This window comes from Podarcis erhardii (genome assembly GCF_964252035.2).
Source record: "Podarcis erhardii genome assembly, chromosome: 11".
NCBI lineage: Eukaryota > Metazoa > Chordata > Lepidosauria > Squamata > Lacertidae > Podarcis > Podarcis erhardii.
Genome location: NC_138501.1, coordinates 18898138 through 18907809, shown reverse-complemented (window position 1 = coordinate 18907809; position 9672 = coordinate 18898138).

Sequence of the window (9672 nt, the reverse complement as noted above, 5' to 3'; positions counted from 1 at the left end):
GAGGGAAGATGTTATAGCACATTTAATTAGCCTTGCCCGGCAGTAAAATAAGTATGCCTAGGATTATGCAAAGTTATTAATATGTGAAATATAGAAACTAATTATGATGCTATCTTTTGGTGCCAGAATTCCATCAAGCATTAATTTCTATTTAAGCCCCTGTTTCCTATGGTAATCTTCCCCAGTTATATAAAACAGTAATAGATGCACAAAGTCTAGAGCACACAATTTAAAGTAAAACCAGCAATTTAGGAAGAAAGTATAATTTGGGGCATAAATGCAAATGCCATGGAAGACAAGAGGTGAATAGGACAGTACAGTAGCGTAACATCGGTGTGGGGGCGGGCACAGGGGTTATCAACACCTGGTCCTCAATACAGCTGCATGCTTCTGTTGCTGGGCTGCATTGAAAAACATCCCACAAATGGGGAGCCACAACGAAAAAAGGCCTGCTCTCCTTTTGCCACCCTCTGAACCTCTTATGGGGGAGGCACACGAAGATGGGCCTCAGGTGATAATTGCAGGGTCTGGGTCAGTTCATATACAGTGGTACCTCGAGTTACATACTCTTCAGGTTACATACGCTTCAGGTTACAGACTCTGCTAACCCAGAAATAGTGCTTCAGTTTAAGAACTTTGCTTCAGGATGAGAACAGAAATCGTGCTCTGGCAGCACGGTGGCAGCAGGAGGCCCCATTAGCTAAAGTGGTGCTTCAGGTTAAGAACAGTTTCAGGTTAAGTACGGACCTCTGGAATGAATTAAGTACTTAACCAGAGGTACCACTGTATAGAGAAAAGTGGTCCTTGAGAAATCACAGTTCTGCACTGTTTAAGGCTTTATAAGTCAAAACCAGCAGGTTGAAATGAGCCCAGAAAATAATTAGTAGCCAATGCAGGCAGGCCAGGATCTATGTAATCTGCTCCAATCGTCTTGCCCTGGTGACAGAGCTGTAGCTAGGTGATCTTGCGCCCCTGGCAGAACCATCCAGATTGCACCCCCTAGTCAGGGAAAATTACCTCTTCTTTCCGCCTCTCCTCCAAAACCCCCCCATTCAATTCACCCTCTATTTAAAATCTTTTCGAAACCAGAGGCCTTCCTTCTGGGTATTGTCGGCCAGAAGGTGTTAAAGAAGGATCGAACATTTTTTATGTATGCAACAACGGCAGCAAGGATTCTTATTGCAAAAAACTGGAAAACTCAAGATCTACCCACACTGGAAGAGTGGCAGATGCAGCTGATGGACTATATGCAACTGGCCGAGATGACCAGCAGAATCCGTGATCTGGGAGAAGAGAAGATGGAGGAAGACTGGGAGAAATTTAAGATGTATCTACAAAAACATTGTAATTTGGTTGAATGTTAAGAAGGATGCTAGATTATAAAAAACTGGCCACCACTAAACTAGATTTAAATTTGACGATAAGTGAGACTAAAGAAAATATAAAAAATTTTTGGAAGAAGTGCTAGATTATATTTGAATGAGTGGACATGAGATTGTAAACAAGTTGATAATTTGTTTGGAAAAAATTTTTAACGATGTAAATGGGAGCGGGAGACGTGAGGGAGTCCAAAGAAGTGATGAAATTGTTGTAAAAGAAGTAAGATTGTTTATTATGTGTGCATTTATATTTAAAAACCTTAATAAATATTTATAAAAAAAAAATTTAAAATCTTTTCTTATGAGGCAATAATCAATATTTTTATTTATAGACATATTTATGGACATATTTTTAGCTGATTTTGTGCCAGCCCTTGCCTGCACCCCTGGCAGGGGCCCACCTCACCATCCTCTAGCCACGGCCCTGCCTGGCGAGCAACCTGGCCACGAAATTCTGCACCAGCTGAAGTTTCCAAAACATCTTTAGAGGCAGCCCTATGTATACTGCATTGCAGTAAGCTAACCTAGAGGTTACCAGAGTATACCTGTCCAGATAGGGTGGAAGGCACTTTGAGCCACTGATGCTACCTGAGACTCAAGTGACAGCGAATGATTCAAAAGTATCCCCAAGCTACATACCTGCTCCTTCAGAGGGAGTGTAACCCCATCAAGAATAGGCAGCTTCCCATCCACTGGGTCTAGGGAACTGCCCACGAATAGAGTCTTAGTCTTATTTGGATTGAGCTTCAGTTTCTTGGCTCTCATCCAGTCCATTAGGCAAGAAAGAGTCCAGCACATCCTCTGCCACACTTGCAGATGTAAGGAAGTAGAGCTGTGTGTTATCAACATATTGCCGACAGTGTACTCCAAAATTCTGGATAACCCCACTCAGCGGTTTTACATACATACAGATATAGTTACAGTGGTAGCTCGGTTCTTGAATGTAATCCGTTCCAGAAGACCATTCAAGTTCTGAACCGTTCAAAAACTGAAAACTCAATCCTCAATATGGAAGCTGTGTGGCATGTTTGACTTCTGAGGCATGTACAAAAACAGAAGCATTTACTTCTGGGTTTACGGCGTTCGAAAACCAAAATGTTCATCAATGGAGATGTTCGAAAACCGAGGTACCACTGTACTGTATATATAAAATGTTGTACGCAATTTTTCTAATATAAACATTTTCTGCAAGACCCTTTCCCAATATAATGCATTTCTGTTTGTTATTTTCAATAAGATATGCCTCTTCGTGCATATATTTTCCCCAATATATGCATTTTAGTAGTATTTTTAAACAGAGAACTGCCAATCAAATCCCGCCCCCCAATCCCTATCCACAGCCAGAACTTTGCTAATGACTCCAATAAGCTGGACTTGTGCAGCCCAGGAAGAGTTCAACTACTCATCCAGCGCTGAAAGAGTATATTAATAGCTAGTGCTAGCGTAAGAAATTGTGCAGCGAGCAACTCATATATAAGACGTAGATCAGTTGACCTTTGGAGCCATCTGCACGGAAGAGTGAGAAGGCATCGAGCGAGGATGAACTCCAGCTGTCACTGGTGTTATCATGACTGTTCCCTCTTGTTAATGTAGCTTTTGGCCAGGCGTAGCTAGTAATGTAATCTCTTGTTATATTAAAGACTCGTTCTGTTCCTTTCTTTCTGGGGAGTTAGTGAGAGGTGTTCCAAAGCAACAACTAGCAAATGAAACCTTTCCTTACATGTATAAAAAGGTTTCATGTTGCTGATTTTTCTAAATGGTATTTTACAGTCTCCTGGGGAGTAACATGGCAGGTAGACAAGAGCCACATCCAGCAAAGTCAGAGCAGATCCACTGAAACCATAGAAAAACAGAATTACAGATTTCAAAAGTCCCAAAGTGCAATGCAGTCACTTTCGTTTGTCGCATCTAACCTGCAGGTATTGGGCGTTATACAAATTTGATAAATAATAATAATAATAATCTATTGATTGCAACCCATGTTGTTTGGAACCTGTTTAACTTTCCTCTCTTTACCCAGATTTCCCCCCTTTTAAGATACAGATGGACCTGACATCCTTCCCTGCACAATATAATTGATATATTATTTTAAATGGGGTTTTCTTGTTATGTGCTGGGAGCCTGAGATGGTGGTGGAAGGGGGTTTCTAAATACTCTAAATAAAATAAGTATGTTCCAGCTCAGGTGAACCCACCAATATTTTCCTTTGGTACAAGTGCTGTTGACATCAGCACGGCTCATGTGTGCCAATCAGTTCTTAGGGTCCTCCGCCTAAAGATTGGTTGTGCATCCACAAACCTCAGCATTATCCCAAGTCTGCTGAATCTCTTGTGTGTATGGAGTAGTTCTGGCTACCTAAACATGAGCATGGGAAGCCTTGATTTGGTATCAGAAGGAATGGCCATGATTATTACTCTTGCCAAAGGTAACGTACTGTACTGTAGTTCTAGCTTCACTGGAGAGAAACTTAGGCAGTGTTCAAAAGAACCATTGTTCTAGGCACATTTTGTGAAGGGAATTATATTAGCATGAGCAGTTTCTGAGCTCTGGTGACACTGTACTGAGTCTTCTGTCAACTTACATCAAAGCCATGTATGCACAAGAAGACCAAGGTGCATTCTACCTCCTCTTCTGTGTGACCCAATTTAACGTGTATATTTTCTGCTTTCATCTTTGTGTGTACAGCCCCTTGGACAACTGGAAAGGAAAATATCAACCTGCAGGCTGAAAATATAAATATTGTTTAGATGCACCAGAATATTTGAAGACATGAGTTCTGGACAGGTCAATCCTATTGTCTTACTTCTACTACCTCAGCAAGGCTAATGATGGCAAAAACTTTGTCCAGATCCTAGCAGCAGCAGCAGCAGCAGCAGCAAAAAGCCCAGTAATTGTAGTGAGAAAAAACAAACCAACCAGCAACTTTAATGAACAATACTCGCCACTCCCATGGAAACTCTAGGAACTCCACCCACCAATCACAATGTTGCTCACTGTCAGTGCCCTCTATTACCCATGAAAAGGTGACACCAATCAACACACAGGGTTGCTATGGTGCCTTCATGGAATCCATCCCGCCCTTTTGTTTACCTCAGTACATTAAATAGGAGGTTCCTGTCTCCTAATTGTTAGACTTAGGCTACGTAGGCCTGCAGTTTCATGGTCAATTTAACCTGAGTCTGGGGACTCTGCACCTACTGCAGTGGTACCTTGGTTTATGAACTTAATCTGTTCCGGAAGTCTGTTCTTAAACCAAAGAAAAGCCGCCAACATTCTCCACCTCCTTCTCTGACAAATCTACTTGATGGCTGGATATATAGATGCACTAAACTGGTCATCATGTGGACAACCCCCAAGTTACATGTTCATAAATCATAAAGCTACAGTTAGTAGTCTGCAGTCATGGACATCATGCTATGCTAGGCTTGCCCACACCATTGCTCATGCAACTGTTGGAACATTTTACACATCACAGTAGCTCCTTTGCTTTTGATGATACCACTTTGTCTAAGCGTTTCCTTCCGATATTTCATTGAGAAAGCTTTTTTCCATAGTTGTACTGGGCAGCCAACTGAGAGATCGCAGCACGTTAGCAGGGCTGATGATCTTCCCTTTTCCCCCTTCTTCTTTAAGAAACAGGATCTATTACATAGTGAGAAAAGGACAAGATCATCAAGAAGTAGCAACGTCTGTTTTAAAGAGACTGAAATGCTTGGAAGAAAACAGGCTCTTGTTTATACAGCTGTGGGTTTCTGCAAACCTGCAGCATGATAAAAGTGCCACATAAATATAACTTACTGAGAAGTACTTGGGGCTGTTTTGTCCCATAGCAACTGATGCTCTATAAATAGGAAAATGGTTTCCAGGAGCCAAGGCTCTCATTAAGCTGTAATTGTTTGATCCTTTTTCTGGTAGTAGCCTACTGAGTTGTCACAACTGTGTATCAAAAGTGACTCAAGGTAGGTAGGGCTCACACCCAACAAAAGCTTTAAAAGAGAGACAGAGAAGAATAAACCTCTTTGAGACTTCTTCAGGAGAATGGAGAAGAGAACAGCATGTATCCCCAATGGCCCCTATTCAGCAGGGAGAGGCTGTTTTTGGACACAAATTTCCAGTAAATCAACACAGTTCTGGTTGTTTTTCAATGGGTGATAAGTGCCTGTTTTTCTTTTTTTGTGTGTTTTGTTGTCTGGCATTTTGAAAATTCTTTGATCAAGAAATATTGTTTTAAAATGTCCTTATTTCTGCTTCTTGGAGCAACCCTTCTGGAAATCTTGTTAATGTGAGCAGCTAGAATTGGCATCAGGGTTCAGCTTTCTCCCCAGGGTCTCTCTAGAACCTTAATCTGCGTTTGACAATCTGTGTGTGCACATCTTGTCTCTAGCTAAGGCATGACACCACGCACAGTTTGTCCTCTCACATGCTCTCCAGGCTAATTGTGAATATCAAGGAGACAGCTAGTAGGAGACACATGCTTTTCGTTGCATATGTTTAATCAAACTTGGGAAGAACTACCTACTTGGGTTTTAGAACAGAGTAGAACAAATGGATGGAAAATACATGACTTCACATTACAGCAGAGTACAGCTTTCAGGAATGTGCCATTATGAAGAAATACTGTAATTCCTCATACAAGTACAGGGTCATTAGAATGAATTTATTTATTTCATAAAATTTACATACCACTTGACTGCATACAAACAAACCCTCAAATGTGGGATAGTACACAAGCCTGTTCTATTCCATTCACACTTGGCTCAAATGCTTAAATTATGCTTGGTTTCTCTTTCTTTCCTTATTTCCTTGGGTGTCAACACTTATTTATTTAACAAACTGCACATCCTTCTTGATTGTAATAAAAGCTTTAAGTGGTTTACAAAATATAAACTAAAACATTAAATCACCCCCCCAAATAAAACAGTTAAAAACGGGTATTTAAAAATATTCAACAGATTATTCAAATCAACTAAAAAGAAATAATGCACATGTAACTTCTACATGCCTGGATAGGCTGACCTAAACAAAAATGTTTTTAGCAGGTTCCAAAAAAAGTACTGTGAAGTCGTCTGCCTGCGTTCCAAAGTATACGTCATGCCACACTAAAAGATCCATTTCTTTAAAAAAAAAAAAAAAATTATTGGATTTTCACATTTTATAACAACACACACACACACAACACACATATGAATGCTTTCATATCCTTGCTTTCATAACCCTCTTTCTCTGACTTCCCCCCACCCCACCCCATACATTCCAATTTCCATATTAAATTCAGCAAGTTCTTGTTTCCTTCCCCAATCCTGTTCTTATTATGTTTAAATTTGATTCTTTTTGTTAGGCCCAATTCAATAATCCTTTGCTTATATACATTAGATCCTTATTCTAAGATCAAACAAAATTCTTATACCAAAAATTTCCCCTTTTTTGTATTAAAATATGAATCAACATTATAAAAACCCAAAAATCATAAAGTTTTAAATTCTACTTTTCCCCTTCCCTCCCTGCCCCAGGTATCTGTCCCTTCCCAAATAGCTGTCCTCTTCTAAGATCCCTAGCCCGGATTTCTCACATCGGAGGCCTTTAAATCTATTTCAGTCTCTCCCTGCCTGTTCTGTTGGTAATCCATTTTGTTGGTCTTCAAGTCTCGGGGGGTCTCTTCATCCTTTCTCAGGTCAGTCCTAGTTAAAAAGACTTGCTGCCAAGGTTCTGCCAAAGGTCCCCAAAGCCCCAAGTCATCAAATCCAGAAAAGAGGAGGAAGCCCCAGTTATATTTCTTTATTTTTTTAACTTCCCATATTCCATTGTGTCCAGCGGCTTCCTCCCTTGCTTTTCTCCCTCCATGACTTGTAATCCAAAGAGCTTCTCTGTTCCTTGGCTGCAAGGAGTCCTGTAAGAAATTTAATATCTGTACTTTCTCCCCTTCGACCTGTTTTTCCTCCAACTCCAAAGATGTCTTTTCTGGTTCAGCTGCAGAATCTTTCAGAGTCAATTCCTTCATTCCATCAGCAGGGTTACTTGTCTTAGAAATCAAGGTCATCAACTGTTTGTCCATAATCATAGCTTGCTCTTGTAAAGTTCCCACGAGAAAGAAGGCTCTTTCTATTTCTGCTAGTAGTTTTCCTTCTGCATCCATTGTAATGTCTCCAGTCCCCTCTAGAGGGATTGCCATTGTTAAAGTTCTATACCAACAGTCTTTTTGCCTTGTTGTTTACTTTGTTTCCAACCACTTCTAGTTGAATATAACACTTTTTAAATCCAAGAGATATAAAGTAATACAGTTCTCTTAATCCTGCCGTTTGACAGCTCAATTGACAGCTGTCAAAACCCTGTTCTTTCGCGCTAAGTTGATACAGGGTGCTCCCGGGTTCGGGGGGGGGGGGGGTACACAAAAGTTTTCTAAAACTCTCCTCTTTCCTCCAGCACAGCTTAGAAAAAAAAAACAGCAACTTGTTCACGTAAATTGATGGAATCTCTGTCAGTCTCCAAAAGACACGAGATTATTTCTCTCTGATCTTAGGCTTTCGCTCCTTGCTTTAGATTGTCTATATGAAGGGGGGGGTGCGGACTTCCCTTTAGCACATCCCCCCCGATCGCCAGATTAAGGATAAAATTTCTTTTAAAGTCCGAATTTCCTTTACTCACGGGGTGTTTACTTTCGGTCCAAATGTCGGGAAGAAAGTTGACGCTCTCCGGCAATGGCTTGCGGCTTCACTCCACTGAGGTAGCGGTCTACTCTCAGCACCACGCCACTCCTCGTACCTTCTCCGCAGCCTTTAAAAAGGCTCTTTGACTGTCGAGGAGGGCGCTTAAGGTGCCCACCGAGTCACCAAGTCCACAGGTATCCGCACCTGTGGTTTCTGAGGGTCCCCGCGTCGCCGGCGCGGCAAGACCCGTCCTCAGCGGAGCCGGTTCCCTCCGGAGCTCGGAGGGAATCCGCCATTAATCCGATCGCGTCAACCCGGAAGTCTAAAAAGTTCCAAAAAAAGTACTGTGAAGTCGTCTGCCTGCGTTCCAAAGTATACGTCATGCCACACTAAAAGATCCATTTCTTAGTGCCAGCTCCGCAGATTGAAGCAGTTGGTGGGCATACATGCGGTGAGGTGAGCCCTCAAGCAAAGTGGTTCCAAACTGTAGCTAACATGATGCCCTCAACTCTCATTGACCCCAGCCAGGTAAAGGACCCCAGGACGGTTAAGTCTAGTCAAAGGTGACAATGGGGTTGCAGCGCTCATCTCGCTTTCAGGCCGAGGGAGCCGGCGTTTGTCCACAGACAGCTTTCCGGGTCATGTGGCCAGCATGACTAAACCACTTCTGGCACAACAGAACACTGGGACAGAAACCAGAGTGCATGGAAACACCATTTACCTTCCCGCTAGAGTGGTACCTATTTATCTACTTGCACTGGCGTGCTTTTGAACTGCTAGGTTGGCAGGAGCTGGGACCGAGCAACGGGAGCTCACCCCGTTGCAGGGATTTGAACCGCCAACCTTCTGATTGGCAAGCCCAAGAGGCTCAGTGGTTTAGACCACAGCACCACCCACATCCCTGAAAATAAACCCTGGCAGTGGTACATATATAGGCCACACATATAGATATTTACATTAGCTTACAGTATGGCAGGGGTGAGGAAGGAAGGAGTTCATATCATTGAAAGATTGTCTGTTTCTGTCCACAATCTATGCACACAACAACCCTGTGAGGTAGGTTAGGCTGAGAGACGGATGAAAGTAGAAAGAATCCCCAACCTTTTCCTTTCTGGTCTGAGACCACCTTTAAACCCCTCTTTGTGAGAGGCACTAAACCAGTCCCACCCTGCCATTGACCTTTTTTCCTGAGGCTTCAGGGCTTCAGGTATGAAAATCCCTGCCTTGGAACAACAAAGATTCAAACTTTGGTATCTGGGAAGTATGTGTGTGTGTGTCCCTTTCTTGTTTAATAGGCTATGCTGTTATTCCATTTGATGAATCATCACATATCCCATCTGCAGCATGCACTGAAAAACAGAACAAAATAGTGCCTCAAATAATTAAGCACTCTATCAAAAACTTATAATCAATCCAGCATGAGCTGATGAATCAAGGCGAAATCCAAAATACGTCTTCCAAATTGATAGTTTGGTCTGCTTTACTGAAGTTACCCTTTTAAAAGAAGGCAGTGTATTTTGTGATTCATATCCATACCCACTGTCACAATTGCATGCTAATTCTATTTTAACGCCCACAGATACAAGGGGTTTGCTTTCTACCTTTTTATTGCCTGCTTGATTTTTCATCTTGCTGAGGTTCAGGAAGGT